The 24,683-nt window shown below is 40.7% G+C and overlaps 1 long non-coding RNA gene across 1 annotated transcript; it reads right to left on the reverse strand.

The window, feature by feature from the left end:
• Positions 1-21,282: 21,282 nt before the first annotated feature.
• LOC121715814 lies at positions 21,283-22,706 on the reverse strand. The gene is made up of 3 exons (XR_006033684.1): positions 22,563-22,706; positions 21,917-22,012; positions 21,283-21,659 (listed from the first exon to the last, which is right to left on the reverse strand). It is a non-coding gene; the product is annotated as an uncharacterized LOC121715814 (long non-coding RNA).
• Between the last annotated feature and the right edge of the window lie 1,977 nt (positions 22,707-24,683).

The raw sequence follows: 24,683 nt of genomic DNA on the forward strand, positions 1-24,683 counted from the left end.
AAGATAACATCACTCAATAGACCTGTTTTCTCATTATGTAGAATATTCATTCAGATAAATTGAATTATTAAACAGTTTTTTCCCTGTGAATAAGGGATGCCACTATTTTGAGCTAACTCAATTTCCCAAAATGCCACGTTAGCACAAGCTCCAAGAATTTTGTAACCGGAGAGCTCCTGCAGACTGCTCTGATGTAACGGGGATCAGCTGTGTTCTATAACAGAATGTGACTGGCGGACCTTGGATTCAATAGGATCATGCCCTATCAGCACTGTAACAACATTTGATCACTAATGAACGATTTGCATAGGCCTATTCATATCAAAGCCTATTAGCAAATTGGCCAGTTAAAATGAATGTGGTAATGATCTTTCATTATAGTTTATTTTTTCGATTTTAACTTTCTTCTAGGCCTAACCATTTTTGCCCATATAAGGAGACCCGGGTGTTAATTGAAGCTAACTACCAAGGGCCTTTTCACAGTTCCTTTTAAAAGAACCGAACTCAGTCCACTAAAAGGGGACCAGAAAGAGGAGGGGACCAGGAGAGAGACCAAAAACAAAAGGGACTCAGTTCATTTTGCATTCACATCGTGAGACTCAGAACTCTTTCTGGTGAACTTCAGCTCTGATGGGGCCTCGGTGTTCTTCATGTTCACACTATACCTGCAGGTTTCAGACCTGCGTTGGATTATGGACTATGTAGGCTAGTTTATCTGGGTTAGTTATGTATTTTCATCATCATTCATTATCAGGTTGAAATGATTATCACAACCTGTAATTGGTGTGGTGATTTTGTTTAATTTTTTTCTGAAATATAAATATTATAATATATTTTCAGAATGAATTCTGATCTAAAGTTATTACAAAGATGCAAAGATCCTCCTCGAACTGGTAGGCCCGCCGGCGCCCCACTTAGTAACTGTTGCTATGTCCAACCAATTTCTGAGTAGGCCTAAGTGCAAGTTTCCAAGTTTTGAAAATGTAGGCCTATGACAAATCCACGTTTTGGTTGATTTGAACATCAGTTAACTTCAAAACATGCACCTTACTTTGGATAGCAGGGTTTCCGTTGTCCGGTAATTACCGGACATTGGCTGGGAAAAAAATGAAATGTCCGACAAAATTACGATTGAAATTGGCTAATAATCCCGCCCCCCTAATGCAATCTGAATTTGAGAATAAGCCTTAAAATGTAAGCCTAAGCAATCCGTCCTCTGGCTATGTTTTTAAAGGTACAGGCTCTACCGTTTGAAAGCTATTAAAGTAACACCAAAGAACTTTCCCTCTGTCGCACGCACGCTATTTGTTTATCCAGCACCGGCTTTGCAAATAACGATGTCCACAGACAAGGTAGAATATGTTGCACGATTTATGGAAGTAGGCTACGATGTATTGCGACATCAGATTCAAGTAAAATTTTTAGTTTCTTATGTCTCATTCCATCGAACTACAGACCCGCTATACCCAATCTGCAAACTTTTTTTTATTTTTATTTATTTTTTTTTATTTTTTTTTATTTGCAAACATCATTGACATTACAGAAAATGCAACACTACGACATGCACATGAATACTACATACGACAAACAGACGTACATTACATAAACACATACTGTAACTTAACAAGACATCACATTGACTTGGCTTCCACAAACATAACACAACATAACATTAATAACAGAAAGGCTAAGGATGATTTGCGTCCAGGATGATTACAGATATGATTATCAGGGATGAAATTGATGACCGGAATGAAAAGAAGGGGGGATGGGGGGGGGGGGGGGGGGGTGCGGATGGTAGCTCTAAGAGTGTGAATGAGGTGGTGTTGGGATGGGGGTGGGGATGGGGGGTGAGGGGTAGTGAGTATGTGAGGATGTATGTGTGTGTGTGTGTGCACATATGTATAAGGCTGGCTTGCTGTTGGGCCAGGAGGAGAGAAGCTGGAACATAGAGAGGGAGGGTTTCAGAGGAGAGGAGTTGTAATTATTCTATTAATGATAAGTATAATGATAGGAATAACTGATTGCCTGGTTGATTGCCTGACTGATTGCCAACCTGGGCACCCATTAATGGCCACAGTTCCACCCAGCCCCTGCAGTTATACTGCGACGAGCTGACAGAGGGGAGGACCTGCGTGCCACCCATCGCCCCAGGCCCCCAGCATATGCACACATCCCCCACTACCACGACCAACCACACCTCGCCCCCAGACCTTCACCCAACACGCCACTCTTGACCTAAATATGTACAGTATGTGAATGGCTAGGTTGAGGGGTCTATCTAGAGTGTAGCATTAAAAGAAGTGGGCATGCATGGTGAATATCTGTCAGGATTTCCCCATGCACACCACACTTACCCTGAGTAAGATGTATGCCTCCTCAATGTGTGCATTAAAATAAGTGAGGCATGCAGATAGACACCTGATGAGGCATCTACCTGCACTCCACTCTTACCCTAGCCTGTTTTGTAGTTTTTGTTTATGTATGTCACCTAACATGTAGTGCGATTAAAAGAGAGTAAAGCGTGCTGTGTGCTTCCAGGACAAGGCGTGTGCATGAGCGTATGAGGAGGGTGCACACCGGGGGCCCAGGGCCAATAGATAACCCACAGGACCCAACCAATGCCAAAACCACACAGCGACCCGCCAGGACCGAGTCTCCCAAGCCATCCAATGGGGCCCCGTCAGAATAACGATGGGAGAGGCAGAGAGAAAGAGTGAAATTAGTAAAGTTTATCAGAGAATGTAAATAAAAGGGGGAGGGAAAGAAGGGGATGCCATTTATATTACTACTACTAATAATAATAATAATAACAATAATAATAATAACAATAACAATAATAGTTCCAGCTACCCTCCCCTGCCTAGTGTTCGATGATATGTGTATCTGTTGATGAAGTGTGTTATGATCGTGTGGAGATGGAACTCAGGCAAAGAGGGTCAGGACTGTAAGTAGGTGATAAAGGGGTACCAAGGAGAGGTTGTATCCTGAGTATTGATTAAGTTTGTAGTTGATAGGTTTTCTAATGATATATAGTCTGTTAACAAGTTTTTCCAATGAGTGATGTGAGCTTTTTTCTTAGATTTCCAGTTCATGAGGATTGTTTTCTTGACGATAGTCAGCGCTACCAGCAGTGTTTTATTGCAGGAGTTGTTTAAATTGACTGTGGATGTATCACCAAGTATGCATAAGGAAGGGGATGCTGGGATGTGACAGCCAAAGATGGAAGAGAGAGATTTTGTGACACTCACCCAGAAGTGGTTGATTGGAGTGCAATGCCAAACCGCATGAATGTATGTATCTGGGTTATTTTGTGTGCAGTGAGTGCAAAGATCCGAGCCAAACCCCATTTTAGCCAATTTATGTGCAGTGAAGTGGAATCTGTGAAGAACCTTGTATTGTATTAGTTGTAGATTACTATTCTTTGTCATGAGGTAGATGTTTTTGCACATTTTGGTCCAGAAGTCGGCACCGGGAGTAATTGATAAGTCTGATTCCCATTTGTGATATGGCAGGCCAATTGTTTTTTCTGAACGAGATATAATTTTGTAAATTTGGGAGAGTATTTTTTTGGGAGAGGGAATATTAAGCAGCTCTGAGATTGGTGGGGGAATGTCAAGGTTAGCTGTCTGGATGTTAATTTTTCCTAGGATAGATGATTTAATTTGCAGGTATTGTAAGAAGTGTTTACTCTCGATGCCGTGCTTCTGGACCAAACAGGACCTTCTGGACCCAATCTGCAAACTTAGTGCGGTTATAGCCGATAGAGGGCCGCAAAGCGAATGTAGAAGTGCCGTTCACCCTGTTACAAGTTCATGAACCACTGAAACGATTTTGGAAACATTATTTTAAGGTACAAAAAACTCTTTGGTGTTGCTTTAAACAACACGCATAGCCTATGCTGCATTTCAAATAAACATTTCAAATAGGAAGCGCTTAAAACGTCCATGCTAAACAACGAACAAATGAGTGAGGCGGTTCAAACATGGCCAGGCCCAGGCAAACTAGCCTTAAACGTTTTTTCAGAGGCCAGACGCGATGGATGATGATAAAATGGCAACGCCTGAAGCCTCAGATGTCTGGTCAACTCCACCACCACCATAAAAAGCAGAAGTGTCGGGCGTATCTGTCGGAATCATGACGTTGGAAGTGGAGTTGCGGGGTTGCGGCCTCTCCAAGACACTGTCATTCTCCGTGTACGCTGGACATGCAACATGTGTTCTGTACCCAAAGCATACAGTAGGCCTATGCGTTCTATGTCTATGATATGCAGGGTTAGGGCCTCCTCGACGAGGAGATTGCTGGTCCGCGCACAATTAAACGGTATCATTGAACCGCGGACCGAAAGAAAAAGAAACTAAACATTTCCCAGAATAGGAAACATTTCTTAATTTATTGTTATCAAATAAATTATAGCCTTGGTGTGAGCGCTCATTCTTGTGTTTGCGCATCTGTGCAAGTTAAACAGTGGAACCACTGGAGATAACAACGAGCAGCAACAAACAACGTACCTTTTTAAAGCAATGAACGAAGCGGACTCTTGCTGTTAATGAAAACATAAATAGCCTACTGGCTAGATCTTGTTAGGCATGTTTACATAAGTTAGGCTAATGAACATGTTGCATTCTATTCAGCCTGATTATTCTTTAAGCTACATAGCCTGTCTCCAGTTTTCCTCAACTTGACTAATTAAGAAGCGATAATTTGATATTTGACCGGCATATCAAAACTCTGTTGGATAGACAATAACAATATATCATAGGAGATATTAATGTCAAAAATCTAGGCTGGAATATCTCAACATATGGCACCTCCGATATTTTTCTAAAGACGTCAAATAGCCCTTTATAGTTATAAAATGATAAAGAGCATTTTTGATGGCTCATAACCTCATAACAAGACTAACAGTGAGCCCGTTTGGCAGGTGATCAATGATAACTGGTGATATTTGCATACAATCAGTGAATATTGAACAAGGCCCTGCCTACTTCTTAAGAGTGCTCGGCTCTGCTTCCAGTCCCTGGAGTGCCAGAGGTTCACATTTTCACAAAGTCAAGTCAAGTAAACTATATAGCGAATTTCATACACAGAGGTCATTCAATGTCTTTTACATACATACAAGCAAAAAGAATAGCTAATAAAAGCATAGAAGGCCAAAGAATAATTAAAAATTAAAGAATAAAAGAAAAGAAAAACAATAAAACATGCAAGGTACATAAAAGCATAAGGGCAATAGTTTAAAAGTGTTTAAGAAGTAATAATTAAAACACATAAAAATGTCAATAGTTTAAAAGTGTTTAAACGGTAATAATTAAAACACATAAAAAAACAACATAGAATGATTATACTAGTCAAGCACCCAGTGAACAGCAGCACTCAATGGAGATTCTTGAAGTAGTCCCAAACTGTGCGCACATATATTTCCTTTCAGGGCCAAAAGCCTCGATAGTCCCCCTCGTGGAGTATCAACAGTCAAAATAGTTAACACTCAGAGTTTCAGAGAAACCCGATAGAGCTGTGACTTTTGAGCCATAGAGAACAAGTTGTTACACTCTGACTATGCCCGATCTGTCTATTCTGTTAGAATGACAGGACAGCTTCACAGAATCCCCCTTTGCCCAACTAAGGCCTAGTCCACACGTACCAAACCGATCTTTTTTTCCTCCGTCTTCCCTGGAACCATATCAAGAATATTTGCGTCCAAACGGATCCATCTCAACACGACTCAACACGTTACTTCATACCCCAGGCCTATAGGTGGCACTGTGTCTTTACAGAAATTCACCAAAACTTGCAAAACTTGCGCTTTAAAAACAGACAGAATAGGCTACGGCGAAATGGCTAGTGCAAGGAAACCAGAATTGTTTGTGTGGACTGATGGTGGACTGTCAACTGTAGCCAACTGTAAAACTAATAAACTTTATTTTACGGTTTGTGAAGGGTGCAGTCCCGTCCTTTATTTGGCTAACGCAGGTAGGCCTACTAATCACCTTGACTTTCTTTGGTTGTAGGATAGTCTGTGATTCACATTAGTTTTGGCTATCACCGCAATTAGGCTACTAAACGGAAGGCTTACCCAAGTTCTAGGCTATTCTGTCGCCACATTTATAATATTGCTATAAAACCTTCGTTAGTAACAGTCAATACTTTTGCCTGCATCAAATCGTGCATTCGCATTCATTGTGCTACCATCGGCTTAACGTGAGTTCTAAGCGTCTTTGTATGCTTATATCTGATTTCACTCGACTGTGAATGCATGTATATATGTTGTAAGACATGTAAAATAAATGAATGACACTGGCACTACGCACAAATTAATGTAGCCTAAACTTACACCGCACTTTCCTAATAACTTAGGTTCTCTCGCGTCACTGACAGTAGCTAGAATGCATAAAAAAAACACCCTGGGAAAAACAGTGTTCAGTCCACCAAGTCATAAGCTATCGGCGCTGCGCAGCATCAGTTGTGATATTTATCTTAACGGAGTGTAATCGTAGGTAATGTCATGTATGAAAACTAATATTGTTAGGCAATACTATAAGTGCAAGTCCAGGGCAGCTGAGGTGTGGCGATGACATCATCGATACGCAAGCAGGATGTGCGGTTTCGCTGTCTAAACGAACTCAAACGGGCTACGGCTTCAGATTTCTCCACTCTGGGACCAGGTTTCAGAAAAGTGCGGTTTCGGGCAGTGCGTTTACAGGATTCGTTTGGACGCTCGGCCAAGACGAAGCAAAACCTCTGCGTTTAACCTAAAAAGCGTCTCCGTGTGGACAGGCCCTAAGGATAGCATAGTACTACAAGGAACAATAGTGCACCCCGAAGAGTACTTAAATGGACATGTAGCCTATGAGACAAAATAATGGATATAGCTGAAAACATAACCAATTTATGTCTAATACATGTCCATTTAAGCATTAGGCCTATCCACAAAAATACAACACATGCTGTATGAACGGAAAAAATAAAACAAAACAATGCACAAGACATGTAGCTGAGATTTGGACCTCGGGTGTCATGGACAAAAAATCTGACGTATTCACTCCTACATAGCCTACAATACCCTGGGGGTATGTGAAGGCACTCCAGGGGGTACGTGAGATAGAAGTCGAATGACGCAAAGTGCGTCAAAAAACACACCCTTTCTTCTCTGTTAAATTGCTAAATTGCTAAACTGTTCATAGCAGCGAGAAGCCTTTATCGTGTGACAGAGCAGAAGTGGGGCTTTCCAACGAGACCACGCACTTGTCTGTACGTTAAAGTATGAAGATAAAAAAAAAAATCATGAAATTAAATCAAATTGCATCATATTTACTGTCTCTGCGTTCACCTGCGCACCCATTACTCTCGTTTGTATTACTCGCGAACCCGTGAACGCATATATAAGGAGCAGTGGCGCAAAAAGTGGGTATGCGCTATATGCGGCGCATAGGGGCGCAGCACCGTGGGGGCACCAAAGCGATGGTAAAAATAATAATATATTTGGTAAATTCTATATGTAGCTACTGTTGTACGTTTCTAAATCATTTCTGCATTTCCTCAATGTTAAATAACATTTTAGAGGACTAACAGGCTAGAGTAGGCGCCCTATCTCATAAGATTCCATCATAGAAAACATACTGTAGAAAAGGGAGTGGGGGCGCCGTGAGCGCTGAGTGAGCAGGTACGAGTAGTGAGTTTTCGTCTATGAAAGATGGATACAGCAAAAAAACCTGTCGGGGGCTAAACATAGAAAAAGAAAGAGGGAAAATGAGATGGCATGTCAAGGGATGCGACAGTAGTTAAATAAGTGGATGGTGAAAAGCAACAGGTAGGATTTAAAGTATGACGTCTGTGCTTGGAGGCTTGCAAATATTCATGTTAACAGACTAGCGTTTGCTAAGCATATGCCGATTGAAACATTAACCTATTCCGTTAAGATAGCTAGGTGGCTACCATGCTCATACTGAACTTTTAATGGCAAACTGCAAACAGAAATGTCACGCTAGCAACAACTCATTACATGTTTCCATTTCCTAACAATCCTAATATTAATAGCTTAATATTGTGCTGATAATGTGGCAAACAAAGGCTAGAGTTCGATCAGCCTTATCCTTTGTGAGCAACAGCTGGCCCGTTTAGACTCTCTTAAAGTCTTTAAGTGACAATGCACCATTTGACAATACTTCAAGTTCAAATTGGCAGAATTTCTTAAAAAATAATAATTTGCACTAATAAATTCTGTAAATTATTGGCCTTTTGTTTTACTTTAGTTGTTTGTGTGTGTGTTTTTTTTTGTTTTTTTTTGGGGGGGGGGGCGCCAATTTGTTGCATACCCCTCAAAAAATGGGTAGCTGCGCCCCTGATAAGGAGACACAGGGCTATCCATTGATATCAAGCATGTCGATCCTTCTGCCTTATGAAAACAGACGAAGTGAGTGAAAAATAATAACGTTATGTACAAAAACCAACTGCACACCCATTACTCTCGTTTGAATTACTCGCGGACCTATGATCGGATATGCCACGCATGTCAGATGAAAGAGACAGAACTATCATTTGATACCATACATTCTTCTGGGTTATAAAAAAGACGATGTGACAGCAAAATAATAACTTCATATATCTCGACTTACCTCACGTTTTTGTCTGTTTTTGTGGCAAAGCATGTTTATATTTCCAATGCTATTGTGTGTTTCTCTATGGCACAGAATGTTCATAATCCGGTTTTGAGATCCTAGTAAATTCCTGGATGGCGTTCAATTCAAGGCTCACATTGCATCCCAATTTGTTCGACAAAGAAACACCTTTTTTGCCTTTTAGTCAGGGGGCCTATGTCTATGTTGGACTGTCTTTAGGGGTCATTGAACATGGAGAAAAATTATGTCTCAATTTTTTTTTTACCTGTTTCAACCCTATTTTTCTGAAATTGTATATTTCACTGTAATTAACACCATACATTTCACCTAAATCACTGGTTATGTTGAAAAAAGTTCACAAAAAAAGTTATTTTCAACAGTATGATTGTATGTCAGTATTATGATTGTTATGTCAAACAATTAGAGATAAGATCAGTAACCAATCAGTTTCACCAAATACACATACAGTATTCAATTGCTGAAAGATAGCGAAAACATAGCAGAATCACAGATGAGACCTCAAACAACATTTAATTAATTTACATACACAACATATTAGATCTCACCTCCACAATTTCCTCATCAAAATCTACAACTAGTCTACTAGACCCTATTCCTACTCACCTTCTTAAGACTGCTCTCCCCTTCCTGGATAATGTTTTGCTCTAGATTATAAATAATTCAATGCTATCAGGGCATGTACCACAGTCGTTTAAGACATCTGTTATTAAGCCACTGACTACACATCTGTTATTATTACACTGACTACCTGTTAAAAGTCGCATTGACTTCAAAATATTACTTATATCTCTTGGTTGCTTGCCTGCATTGAAAGAGGACACCTCATGAAGACACTCTTTTGTCTGCTTCTGACAGAAGAAGCACTTATCTATGCTGGCAGCAGCTGCTGCTGAACAAGTGTACAAAGTCCCTCTAGATGGACTTGATGCAGTTGCAGGTGTTGCTGCAGGTTCAAAAGATGGTCTACCACGTCTTTTCTGAAGACACCGAGTCCTGCCTGCTTCACATGATTTCTGGTAGTGAATCTTAGCATGCTGCAGATGCTCACTGTTACAGGTGGATTTGTAGCAGTCCCTGTACCAAACTGCTTTGTTCTGTTGTAAAATAACTGCACTGTAACATTGTAATCGTTGGCTGATCTGTGCTCACCATCTCCATATTCTCCTCTCTCATTGACAAAAACAAGAAATTTGGCATGTCTCTAGTGATGGGTCATTCACCAGTCCACACATATCTGCCACTGGATACATAGCCCAACATCTGTTTCTTTTGCTGTAGAGAATGTGTGCCATTACCTGACTAACAGAAAGACACACCTCAGAATATAACCTAACTAGACTGTGCCACCAGCAACTATGAAAGTGTGCTTGCTCAAATGTAGAAGGCTAGAAGGTAACTAATATCACCAACCAAGAAGAACAGAGCACTATGTGCTTCAGGTTATTCGATATTCTAAATTCTATAACTGCCAGCTATCAACAGCCAACTGTCATTGTGTCTCTCTTTCTCTCTCTTACACAAACACACACACACACACACACACACACACACACACACACACACACACACACCTGTCTGTTTGTCTATCTGATCCTTTTACCCTTTCTTTTCTTTACACTTACATAGGCTACTGAAGGCCTTACAGACTTCAACTGGTACTAGCTATGTAAAAGTCTATTAAACTTGATTTAACAGAGATCTCTGCACTTTGTGCTCTGAATGGGTGTAGACAAGAACTGTCAGAGCAGGCTAGGCCTACACTCAAGCACACTAATAGGCATTAATTGATAGTATTGATATTGAAGTATTATTTTTTAAGCGGACAATTTTGAGCATTTTAGGCACGATTTCTTGTTAAAGAAATCAATCACCAGCCTAAAAATGTTTTATAATGTTGTATTGTTTATGTAGTCCACTTTTGCACACTACCTTGTAGAATATCTTTGCTTTTTGTCACCAACCCCTATGCTATAATACCAGCAATGTGAGGTTTATGGACAAAACACCAAATTTGACCTTTTCTGAATTTGACCTTTGATTTGGGTCCTTCAGAACCTTCAAAAAAATGGAGACATGTTTTTTTTTACTCTTAAGAACCCCTAGAACAAAAATATAATACTCTCAAAAAATTAACATGCGAATCCCACAAGCCCCCAAATTAGACACATAGGCCCCCCTACTATTTACTTTGTTCATGGCAACGCAGTAAAAAGTTGTAGAGAATCATGAGTGCAGAGAGGCACACACACGTAAACTCGGGTCAAGTCAGGTCAGATCAGTTCGTGTTCCAGATATGGAGCGCAGAAAGGTCATTTTTAATCACTAAATAAAAAAATGGCATTTATTTCTGTAAGGCGCACACCACATATGTCTGTAAATTGCTCAGCCCCAGAGAATCCCTCCACCTTGGCAATGATATTGCCAGATTCAGGACAGTCTGCCCTACACACACATGAAATGCATGTAGAGCTATGAGCTTGCTGTGGTGAGATACATGTCAAAATATAAGATTTTTTATAATACACTTTTTATATTTTAATTCTTTAAAAATCTAAATAAAATCAATGCTAGTACTAATACATGAAATTATGGCAGATCTGGATAGCCTAGACTCTGCCAGAAAAAAACAATATATAATATGTGTGTGTGGCACTTACAATGACCAGAATAAATCCTTATGAATAAAGGTAGTGAAAATGCCCTAAAAAAAACTAAGGGTTAAAATATACATATATTTAAAAAATAGAATCCATACAAAAATACTTAAAAATATATATAAAAAAATAAATATTTCAGGAAAATATAAGTTGTATGTGTATGTGTTTATTAGTTCCAAAGTTTAATAAATTAGACACTGATGGCACAGTGCTCTGTTTTAAGTATTTTTTTCTCAACTAAAAATGCTTTGCGCTGGTTAGGGGGTACTTGGCTGAAAACATATTTCATAGGGGGTACATCACTGAAAAAAGGTTTAGAACCACTGGCCTACACCACTACACTATACATTGCCGAAATGAAATTATGATTTTCGTCTTCCGCTTCACATACCAAAACCTAAGTGATGTAAAACAAACTGGCATGACCCCAATTAACACTTTATTTCTTTTGGAGGGTAAGCCTATCTCAGCATTTCAATCTCTTTAAACCTGTGCCACAAGTCAACTGATTGTAATTGTGCTTAATTTCATTAAATCCATATTAGGGCATGTCTGTCTTGACCCAGAATCACAATTTTGTCCCGTTTCAATACTCTCTATACTCTACTCTACTTTCAATTATTGCTGCAGCCCACAGAGCCTAAATTTGACACTTGCAAGGCCATCTACAGGTTAGGGCTACTTTGCTCGTTCAGCAGCCTGGTGCAAAACATTCACTTAGGCTAGCCTACTTAGATGTAGCCTATTGCTGTAATAAATATAGGCTAGATCTTGGTGTCGGTTGACAAAAAAGCTGTCACAAGACAAAATATGCATTGATTTAACACAGAGAGAGAGAGAGAGAGAGAGAGAGAGAGAGAGAGAGAGAGAGAGAGAGAGAGAGAGAGAGAGAGAGAGAGAGAGAGAGAGAGAGCAGTGAGTTCACTTCTGTTTGATTGATTTGGTGGCACTACTGGTAAAAGCTGTGTGTGAATTACTGTTCAAGGTTTGCTGTTTTAGTGAGTGGTTCCAGGCCCACAAGTGACTTTCATATGATTGCAGCATTATAATCACAATGTGTGTTTCTGCCCCCAAAAATGAACAACGTCTGAAGTTGAGTCATGCCAGTTTGTTGTAGGTTAACTGTTTTGGTATGTGAGGCAAAGATTAATCTAGACTGCCTTGTTCAAGGCGTCCATCCCCTGTGTTTGCTAATGTCATGGGCTATAAGGGATCATGTATAGAATGCCGGTCATTATTGGAAAAATAAGTCCCGGTGCACAGCGGAGGGGTATTGTTCTGCCCTGAAGACCAACCCATAATGATCGGCGTTCTATACATTATCCCACTTATTACACGGCTACTTGCCAAAACGAAACAATAAACTCCCCACGATATGACTATTTAGTCTACATAGCCTAGGCTATAGCCTATTTGTTACCGTTCATCGTGGCTTTTGCTGAGAAACAAATAGTTCGCTACAACACACAACAAACTTGAATCAAACATTCTTTAGAACACAGCTGACCAAACTGTCTGCTTTTCACTTTTGAATGAAGTTCCAGTAGTTGCGGAGTGATATGAAAGACCTGAATTAGAAGCACAAACTTGGTCCTCTAGTCGAAAATAATGACCACTAGAACTTTGGGAAATCCCATTCAAGTCAATGGAGCGTTCTACTTGCATTGTGAAGAACCGTGTAATAACACCAGTTAACTAGGACATGGATATCAGTAGGCTAGTAGGGTACTAATCTGTCAGCTTTTCGTGGTGTAGTGGTATCAGTGCTGATTTAGTAGAATACTTTTCATCCGCGCGACTCATGTTCGAAACCCAGCAAAACCTTTAGATAGATAGATAAATAGATAGATAGATAGATACTTTATTGATCCCCAGGGGAAATTCAAGACTTTTCAAGACTTTACTTTGAGACTTCCCTGCAGTTCACACAGCATTTTGTGTGGATAATGCTTAAGTGGACATGCATTAAGGCCCCAGCTGTGGCGCGGCTGGCTGGGGCACCTGCACTGTGCGCCAGCGACCCGGGCTCGATTCCCGCCCCGTGGTCCTTTCCGGATCCCACCCCGACTCTCTCTCTCCCACTCACTTCCTGTCATTCTCCACTGTCCTGTCAAATTAAAGGCATAAAAAGCCCCCCCCCCCCCCCCAAAAAAAAAAGTGGACATGCATTAAATATGAACCGGTGATGTTCACATGTTTTCGGCAAGATCTTTCTTCATATTCTGTTGCTCACTGTATAGTAGCCTTCCTGAAAATGTGAACCTCCGCCACTCAAGGAGCAGAGGCAGAGCAGAGAGCTGTCAACAAATAGGCAGGGCCTTGGTGAGCAAATATCATCACTTAACATGATCACCAGCCAAACTGGACTTCTGGAATTTGATTAGATAGGCTAACTAAACAAATGGTATACAACAATTATTGCTACAAGAGAGTATAGCCTACATGCAGTTTTAGCTGATTAGAGGTCAGGAACAATTCAGCTGATGTGACTGACGTTGACTAAATGGGGCCTTAGACAGCCTACCTTCACATCTTTATTGTACGGCGAATGTCAATACATTTAATTTAAAACTGAGGAGCATGTTTCTTGATGAATCTATGGAGTTTCAGCCAGAGCCATATAAAAGAAAGTTGCGAGTCTGCGACACTCATTGATGTCGCCGCCATGCGATCAAATGTTCTAAAAAAACTGGGCTGAAACCTGTATTTCTGGATGTTGATGGGCGTAATAATAATATGGGTTTTTTTCATGACAGTTATACTGGTAGTGAGTGTCTGGGGTTGTGTCTAGGCTGAAGTGCCAGTAGAGGAAACATAGAAAAGAACAATACTTGACAGACAGAAACATTTTATTCCAATCTTTGAGGGACTGGTTCTTTTCAGTATCTGATTCCTTCTCCAATTCTGCGCAATAATGCAGGACTCCATGTGTATTTCCATGGGGCTATTGCTACAGTGGGCTAAACTGGCTTTGGACCAGTGTAAGCTATAAGTCGTGTGAGTAGTGCGGAAGACATTTTACCTAAATATCTATAAATACTGAGTCTGAGAGAAGGTTTGTCTTTGTTGTTAGTAGTTTATTAATTTCTGCAGAAAGGTCTCATATGCATCAGACAATCTGGATACAGAGACAAAGTCTGTGCACCAAAGAGACAATCACTTGTTTCTCACACTCACATTGTATCATTGTGTCATTACACTTCCTTGCACACACACACACACACACACACACACACACAAACACGCACGCACACACACACACACACACACACACACTTTTAGTCCAATGAGTTGGAACATTAGGTTTAGGAACTAAGGACATTTAAAACTAGGTTAAGAACATTTCTCTTGTCACACAGCATGATTTGTCATCTGCACACAAGTAACAGGAACAGAAGTATCAAATAAAAATAACACTATGAACTAGGTTAAGTCCAGTAACCCCAGAGATGCTTTCTTTTCCGCGACGAAAAAAAAAAAAAAATAGCGAAGACAAGCGGGCAGAGCCTGGCTGGGTGATGCAGAGACATGCAATTGCGCCATGGAAGCCTAGTCAGATACTTTCTAATGAGAAGACACAGCACTCAAAAAACCCTCCATAAAAATGCATGGGGTTAGTTTGTAACGGCAATATGGCAGTTGTCTACACCTATCCCACCCATTCCACGGCAAAACGTCACCATCTGAATACATTGAGCCAATCATGTGGTGTGCTGTGAAGACATTGTGCCGATCATGTGTTGTGATCTCGCCGCTAGAGCAAGGTCGGTGTTGTGAAGCCTTACTTCTGCCGAAATAGATGCCCGATAAGTGCCCAAAAAGCGTTGCAATGTGGTCGCAGAGTGGAGGGACTTGCCTAAAAGGACTTTGGCCTAGTCGAGAGCTGTCTGTCCGGTCTGCATGAGAAACTAAATAAATCACACATCAATCACGGTCAAGATTGTTGCCACCCGACTAAGTGGATCGCGTTAATCATCGTGATTAATTTTGAAATACGTAATTAACACAATTAACGCATTGTGTTTTCCTATTTCCTTTGTGGGGGGCTGATGTCGTTTAACGGAAGCTGCAAAACCTGAAGCCACAAGCCTAAGAGTTTATTTTACTGTCTATGGAGTTAGCTGAAGATGGAAAGGAATCATGAGGAGCTTCTAGGCAAAAAGTTTCAGTTTAAAAAGTTCCCTGATGTTAAAAGCACAGTGATCATGCACAGTGTAGGGCACGAGACAGAGGAGGGACCAACATTTAGTCAACTAGATGTATCGCAGAGCGGTACAAAATATGACCGCTGCCCAGTCCAGCACATTTTTTCCACAAAAATAAGTCACACTTGTCAAATTGTGTTCCTTTCCTACTTTGTTCCTTTTTTGTGTGTTTGTAATAGAGTGTGTGCAGAGTGTGTGGTTGTTTTTGTGTATATGTGTTTTGTGTGTGTTTTTTTTTTGTGTGTGTGTGTGTGTCTTTATGTATATGTACATAAATAAAGCAAATCAGGGAACCACTTACTCTTTGCGATAAGTGCCATGGGATCTTTAACAACCATGGTGAGTCAGGACCTCAATTTAACATTCATGCTAAGGAAAACATCTCCTGCAGTACAGTGTCCCTGTCACTGCAATAGGACATTGGGATTGATATTTGTTTGGTGGCTTTTGACCACAGGGAAGAGTGCCACCTGCTGGCCAGCCACCAACACCACTTTCAGCAGGAAACCCCGGTCTTTCAGTGTCCCAGGAATCCTTGACGGAAAATTGGCCATGCGAAAAAAAGAAAAAAGAAAAAAAAACCTATATGACCTCCGATTCGCTGCGCAGCGGTCATAATAAATAGCTTTACTGCAAACTGCTTTTCACTCTTGTTAGAGAACGTTTACAATGTCAAAATGCACCAAAAGATGCATTAGGCCTACATAAAGTTACATAAATATGATACTTTTTTCGGGTCTTCTCCATTAAGATCCAATTAGGATCCAACTTGAACATAGGCTATACTACTCCATTAAATTGAGAAGGTGTCTGAGCGCGCACGAAAGGGAGAGAAAACGAGTGGCAGATTCCAGCTGGCTTGTTAATGATTATTGATATCTCCTTTTAAATATAAGAAATGTATAAAAGGAAATCATGAAGGCAACAAAGACGAGGTTAGAGGAGATTGCGGATTTATCCGGTTCCCACTACTGGTGAAAGCCAGGGCTCTTTGACATAGGCTGCACTCACTGTGATTTGGAAAATGGACAAGAATATGATGAGTTGTCTTTGCCTTTTTGTAACGGAACTGGTGAAGTTATTTGAAATAATTTGAGAAATAATTTGTTTACATGAAGCATATGATATTATGCCGATTGAAACACATTCCACTCAGCTAGCTAGGTGGCTACTGGCTACCAGGCTCATAATTCACTCAATCAAATTTTTACTCATCCTTACAGTGGACGCTGCAATTTGGAAAAACAATATATATTTGCAGCTGTGCTGAGTATCATGTATCTATCCGTTTTGTACAGACTACATAGGTATGCACATGCATATATTACACAGGTATGCGCATGCATATATCGTAAAATATGTCAAGGCAGAAACATTGAACATATTTTAATCTGTATTTAGATTAGATTGATGTGTTAAAATTATGATTGATAGTTTAATAATGACATTATTAAGTGAAGAGTACCTGATGACTCAGGACTTTAAAAGATTGGGACTTGGACTTGGAATCTACTTGCCCTTCTCTGTCTTTACTTGGGACTTGACTTGGACTTGACTGCTAAGACATAGGACTTACTTGTGATTTGGTCCCACCTCTGATGCCAACCATATTTTTGCAATGCCTTTTGGGTGTTAGGAATTGTCCAAAAGATGTGCTACCTAAAAGCTCGCTCTTATGTGTTATACAAAATTGCAAAGGAGTCAATTAAAAATGATTAACACACATCCATTATTGAAATTACTTGCAGATATGGATAGAGTAGAAGACACTAACTCCGAATTCAAGGACAAGGTCAAGAACCTTAAAAAGTATGACATTTTGATGATGGTTTTTCCCCCCTACTTTCAAGTCTCTTGTCAATATTCCACCACTGCCATCAGCTACTTCATTGTCAGCAGATTACTTTTCATTGTCAGCAGATGACATTTTTCACTGAAGAAGTTGCTAAAATAAGTGCTCAGTTTGATGAGGCCATAAGGAAGGCTTTGCCCTGTGTTGGCATGTCATTGTTGGACTCTTTATCTCCTCTTAATGAAGAAGAGGTTTCTCTACTTCAGCGAAGGGGTCCAATAACATGCCCTTTGGATCCTGTCCTGTCTACTCTTCTGCAGTCTATAGTACCTGCTGTTCTGCCGGCAGTCACGCATGATTTTAATACTTCACTCAGTTCTGGAATAGTTTAAACATGCATGGGTTATGCCTTTACTAGAGAAAGAGATATTCATATTTAGTATGAACCAGATTTTTTTTGTTGTGGTTGCAACCGGACTCAGTGCAAAAGACCTATGATTGACAGCGCGCCACGGTCAAAGTTCCTTTAAGCGGGGTTCACATTGCACGTGCAAACGGCAGCGCTGTCCTATGGAACACATTATTCTATTGACCATGTTGAACTTTGACCGCAGCACGCTGTATATCATAGGTCTTTTGCACTGAGCCCGGTGGCAACCACAACAAAAATCTTTAGGACATTACCTCAACCAACAACCTAGCAGCGAGCGAAGCGCATGCTGTGTGCAATGTGAAGTCCTCTTTAAGGATATTTCAGCCTGGATGAAGGATCGGTATACCTTCAACTTAATCTCCCAAAACTTTTGGTGTTTCCAGCTAAAACAGCTATTCCCCAACAGATTAACATCCAGCTTGACTCACCTTCACTGACCCCAACTAGATCGGCACGTAACTTGGGCATCATAATTGATGACCGACTTAATTTCTCTGAGCATTAAGCCTCAATTGCAAAATCATGTCGGTTTCTCCTTTATAACAGGAAGATCCGACCTTATCAGACACAAGATTCTACACAACTTCTTGTACAGGCCATGGTTATCTCCAAACTGGAGTTACTGGACTATTGTATTTCACTGTAAGACTGCCTGCTTGTAACAAAATTACAACTAATTCAGAATGCTGCAGCATACCTGGTCTTCAATCAGCCAAAGAGGACACATGTAACTCATCTCCTAGTTACTCTCCATTGGCTCCCTATAGTGGCCAGAATAAAATGTAAATGTCTTACGTTGGCCTATAGGACACTTACTGGATCTGCTCCATGCTATGTCAATGTTATTATCCAGCTGTACATCCCCAACCGCCCACTGCAGTCTTCTGATGAGCGTCTGCTGCTGACCAGCCATAAATGCTAGGTCAAATTCAAGACTCTTTTCCTCAGTGGTTCCTCGTTGGTGGAATGAGTTGCCCAGTGCTCTCCATTCCCGTGATAGTTTTGGGTTTTTCAAGAGGGGTCTAAAGACATATCTGTTCAGCATGCAATTAAAGTCAAAGTCAAAGTCAAAGTCTGCTTTATTGTCAATTTCTTCACATGTCAAGACATACAAAGAGATCGAAATTACGTTTCTCACTATCCCACAGTGGAGACAAGACATAATTTTACCAATTAAGTCCACAGACAAACATAACGTTCAAGTAAACAATAAAAAGTAAATAAGAAGGTACATACAATGAATAAATAAGAGCAGCAAAATTGGGTTGAAATTGTGCAATTGTGCATAGACAGTCAATATAGTAGTGCAAAGTCAGGCCAATAAATGGCTGAGGTAGTTCTGTTTGACCTAGTGGTAGTAAGCAAGTGGAATAGTGGTGCAAGTTATGTAAGAGCAGCAGAAGTGTGTTGTGTTTTCAGGACAACAGGACAACAACAACTTTGCAAAGTTGCAAAGTGTGCAAGTGTACAAGTGGAGTAGTGCAAGGCAGCCATTGTGGGTCCAAAAGTCCAGGATGTTATGTAGCTGAGGGTGGAGGGGGAGAGAGTTCAGCATCCTAACAGCCTGTTGTATGAAGCTGTTGGTGAGTCTGGTGGTGCGGGAGCGCAGGCATCTGTACCTCTTCCCAGAGGGCAGTGGATCAAACAAATTGTGAGCGGGGTGACTTGCATCACCCACAATTGTGGTCGCCTTGCGGGTGAGGTGGGTGGTGTAAATGTCTTTCAGGGAGGGGAGTGAAGCACCAATAATCCTTCCAGCTGTGTTCACTATGCGCTGCAGGGCTTTTCTGTTGTATTCAGTGCAGCTTCCGCCCCACACAGTGATACAGCTGGAGAGGATGCTCTCAATGGTGCCTCAGTAGAATGTGGTCATGATGGCTGGTGGAGCAATTAGTTAAAGGGGTGATAGAATGATGATATAGGGTATTTTGTGCTGGTCCTTAAGGTCTCTGAATAGGGTGTGTAACATTGGTTGGGCTGAAAATGGCATATGTGCTGTTCTATGCGACCTAATGCAAGCCTGGTTAAAAGCCCTAGAATGAATGGTATGCTCATGAATATTTAGATGACCTGCGTGCTGATTGGTTGGTTTACAACGAGCGAAGCTCCGGAGCAAAGACGCAAACATGGCCGACAGCACTCACTGAAACAGCCAAGGTGGAAATACTATGGTGACATAGGTGTTGAACAGCATATTTGAGCCTGAATCAGAGGAAGAATCTGAAATAGAGGAGCAACCAGTCGCCCATAGATTGGAAATGACTACTTCATTGTGGTAAGTTTTGTCATTTACTTGAGTTTGCCACACGTAGCCCAGTTAGCTAGCTGTAATACTCGCACGTTAGTGTCGTAGACTAAGCTAAACATTGTATTAGGTTCGTTTTTAGCATTGTAAGCAACAGAAGTTATTCATTTGCACACAAACAAATGTTTTACAACTTGTACCCTTGTGCAATTTTTGTCAAGATGTCCAGTTAGAATCTAGCTGAAAAGTTTGTAGCCTGTCGTGGGCAGTTCAGGCTATGCTGTAGTGAAAGGAGTGCTGCTTGCAAGGAAAGTACTCGTTTTAGTCAGTAAGTATATTCTCCTGGTGAATAGGTCATGTGATTAGTTACATACATTATTGTAGTGGTAATATGCGATCTTACAACAGGACGTCCAGTTAGCTGGGCAGGAACTCTGTGCAGTTCGTAGGCTATAACGTTATTGCTGAAGTGAAACGAGTAGCCTACTGCTCGCGTCAATGAAAATATTACGTTTGTGTCAGTAGGTCTAATGTACTCGTGTGTAACTACTATCCTGCTAATTAAGTCATCTGATTATCGAGATTTTTACATTCTTTCCATGTAGTAATGTATGTTCTTACAACGGGACGTCTAGTTAGCTGGGCAGGAGCTTTGTGCAGTTTGTAGCCTATGGCTGAAGTGAAACGAGGTCAACGAAAATATTACTAGGCCAATTTGTGTCAATTCAAAAACACTTATTTATCCCCAAGGGGCAATTTACACAGTAGGCTACAATGGAGTAGAGTAGAATAATCAAAAATCCTATAAATATCACTGTTTAAAATACAGTAGGTACAGTCAGTGTAATGTAATCTTGTAACTATCCTGCTGACATCTGATTGAGATTACCTTCTTTCCCTGTAGTAGCCTAATATGTGATCTTACAACTCTGGTAACTAAAACTGGAGACATTTGCTACTTTGTGCTACCTGCTCATTCAAAATCACGAAATAACAGCAGGGAAATTATGTTTGTTTTTACAGGTTATTAAATAATGACCCAGGTTCCTGAGGAGCTGACCTGAATGACCATCATGGCCTCAATCCGTTGTGCCTCTATATTCTTTGCAAAATGCAATGAATATTTACAGAGCTGACCATGGCCGTGAGAATGAGGAGAATCAGAGGAATGGAAAGGTGAGGACAATCTGATACAAGTGTTAGCAGTTACAGTATATAAATAAAATATTTTTAACCAATACACATTCATTATTGGTTCAGCATTTGCAAAAACACAGTTTGATCAACACCACAAAATGATAAACTTTATTATTTTTTTCAACAATCGTCCAGTGATACTCTGATGTAAAATATTAAAAAATAAATAGTAAAAAAATTTGCTTTTCCACCCTGTTCTCGTTGCAGGCAATGAAGTGACTTGGCCTACAGGTCTTTTGTGAGCAGGAGCTGGGGTTTCCTTAGAAGAAGCGTCCGTGTCATGATCCCCTTGTGTGTGGTGCTACGCATATGGAGGGAACTTCCGGATACTTCAGGGCAGTACGTTGGATTCAGACCCCTTTTCGACTGAACCGCGTGACATGTTCAGCAACAGCATCCTCCATGGAAGGTCTGTCTAGCTGAGCACACAAGTCCTGGGGCACAGGAATCCGCTGGACGGCATCCCAATAAGGAAGAGGGTCTTTGATGATCTCGAAGAGGACAAGAAAAAGGACTTATATTGGATACTGTAATACAGTGCATTGTAGGCTGTATACTGTACAATAAACAAATTGTATGGCCCTGAACATTGTGCTTTGTTTACAGTACTGATGATGATTTTGACACCAGTAGCATCAGGTCTAAGACAGCCTGTTGTGTGTGAATCGATAAGTTCTTTTTAGTGCATATACTGTTACACATATTGATATGTTGTTTGTAATAAAAACATATATTTTATTAAACTTACAAATTGTTTGGCAAGTCTGTACATAGTTTCTCCTTGGCTGTCTTCTGTTGTGGGGACTCAGCATTCTCATTGAAGTGCATGGCTGCTAGATAAAACCTAAACCAAAAAACAGAAATGTTGTAACACAAGTGAAAGTCACTTTTGCATGCACACACCAAGCTGTTAACTCACAGCAAAAGCATTTGCTAATATTCTAAGCCCCGCAAGATGCCACACTTGGAGCATCTGTTTGGCATGCTGCCGTTCTTGTAATGTTCTAAAATAAGAACGTGCAAATAAATCCATTGTATCTAGACAACACTGTTTTCAACATATCGACTAGATATCATTTGAATTGATAACGTGAAGTTGTTTCCACTTCTGACGTCAAAAACGTATGTGTTATATTGGTATGGGTTATATTACAGCTTAGCAACCAAACTATCGTGTTACTCAGCTTCAGTTAGCTATCTTGCTGAGAACATAACCTGTCAGAGATCTCGACAAACATGCATAGTAAAATGTAGGTTAACATGACAACACAGGTTTTATCCGAATGACACACAGGAAAATTAAATAGCCTTGCCAATGAACTAAATCACACATTCTACTTGCTAGATACACGTTAGCATGGCTAATAACTGCTTAGCGACAAAATAATACTTACAGCATGCGGTTGTGATGACCTTACGGTCGGAACAGCCCCTCGTTTCAGTAACAGCAGCTTAGCAAATCCTGTTTAACTGTACAAGGTTTTGAAAACTGCCTTCGGTGAAATGTTTTGCAAATTAATAACAGTGTCGAACTTTGCAGGGATCTTCTTCTGGTAGAAAAACATTATCCATGCCCCTCGAACTTTTGAATCCTTGGGAAGAGAAAGTCTCAGCTTTCTTTGTAGCCTAAGTTTCAACCTGGAACACTGCATTTACGACCGTGGCTCATTTTCGATATCCTTGAAGAACTGTCTGCTTTATAATTCCTGTGGAAGTAAACGAGCAGGCAGCTAAACTAGTGTTTGTCTCATCTTCGCTCTCCATTCACGTTCCTGGGCTCAGAGCACCAGTGGGTTGGTCTGTATGTAAATTTTGAGGCGTGACAAATGTACAGGCCAGAGCCAAATAAGGTACCACCTGCGAGTTTGCGTAAACTCGCAGCTTCGTTTGGATTCGCCCGTTTTATGGCGGGAGTTTCGAATTGTGAGATTTGCATAGGAAGGAGGTGTCGGTGGGGTTTTGAAGTTCTCTGTATGTCCATTTCACCCACTGAACTATCACTATTCATCTACGACAAAGTAAACTCGGTTTTGCATTCTATGACCCCTTTAATTAAGTGGTTCTAATGAGTTATTATGACCACCGCGCAGCGAAGCGGCGGTCATATAGGTTTAGTCAGATTTAGTCAGTCACTGAAAGACCGGGGTACACGAAACTTGGTGGGCATGTAGCCCCACATGGATAGCATGGAACCATTGTTTTTCGTTTTCATCTGTAGCCCCCCCGCTGGACTGGACCCCCCGAAAGGAGGGTAGAGCAGACATAGTTTTCTGTGAATATCTTGAGAACCGTAGGGCCTAGGATGACCAATTTTTTCCGTATGTTTGCCTCCAGGGGTCATGTTAACCCATTCCATGTGTACACATGTGCATAAACAGATACACACGCACACACATACATTTACAGTAATCATACGTATGACACATACTCACACAGTAGACATATGTACGCATGCATGCACATGCACAAACACACATACGCAGGCAAACACACAAGCACGCACACAATTCAAGAATTTTTCCCGTCATCTACTTCCTGAATTTTTGGTCAACGATACCCGGGACACCGAACCACCGGGGTACATGAAATTTGGTGGGTATGTAGCCCCACTAGACTTTTACGGAAACATTTCTTTTATGGTATGTTGGTCTCAAGGGCCCACATCAACCTGGCCCATAATCACTCATTTGTGATTTGCACCCCCTCCCCCCCCCCCCCCCCCGGTAAAAAATGAAAATGCAATATTATTCTGCTTTAATCGCCCCTATCTTCAGTTAAGATGTTCAGAACTGCACCATTGTATGTGTATGATTGACCTGGCATTCTCTGGGGGTATGCCAAGTTTCGTACAATTTCATCCATGGGGGGGTCTAAAAAAATTAGGTTATGTGTACATTTAGTGACTGTACACTCATTGGCCTGTAGATGGCGGTGCACACATATACACATGCACACACACACAGGCACCCACATACTATCGGTATTAGAACGGCCGATACATAATTACAAATTCAGTAGGATTAAAAGAAAGCCAAAATAAATATTCATCATCATCATCATGGCTGCATTTTCAGTATTGGCGATAAGTAGTCGTTTGTCCACTAGATGGCGCATCGTTGCAGTGAGATGTAATTTTGTTGGAAGTTAAAAGTGGGTTGGAAAAACAATGGACGCTTCCTACAAGGACTGTAATTTACCACAGCGAACATCTAATAAGGATAGGACGATGTTCACATGAAGTGTAATTCCCATTTCTTCTTGAAGCCGAAATAAATCTGAGGATGTTTATCGGACATGCTTGGTTTTTACTGCAGGTACGTTAATCTTGTAATATCAATAAGGACCTAGGTAATGTTACCGTTAGCATTGGTTGAGTGATGGAGGCCAATTTGATTGATTGCATTTGTAGAAAACTATAAATGCGGTTATACCAAGCAAATTGATAGCAGCACTGTTTGTATCTTTCGATTGTCATTTATTATTGCACGTGCTACAAAATCATTCTGTGCAATGGA

The sequence above is a fragment of the Alosa sapidissima genome, chromosome 1, assembly GCF_018492685.1.
Source record: "Alosa sapidissima isolate fAloSap1 chromosome 1, fAloSap1.pri, whole genome shotgun sequence".
Lineage (NCBI taxonomy): Eukaryota > Metazoa > Chordata > Actinopteri > Clupeiformes > Clupeidae > Alosa > Alosa sapidissima.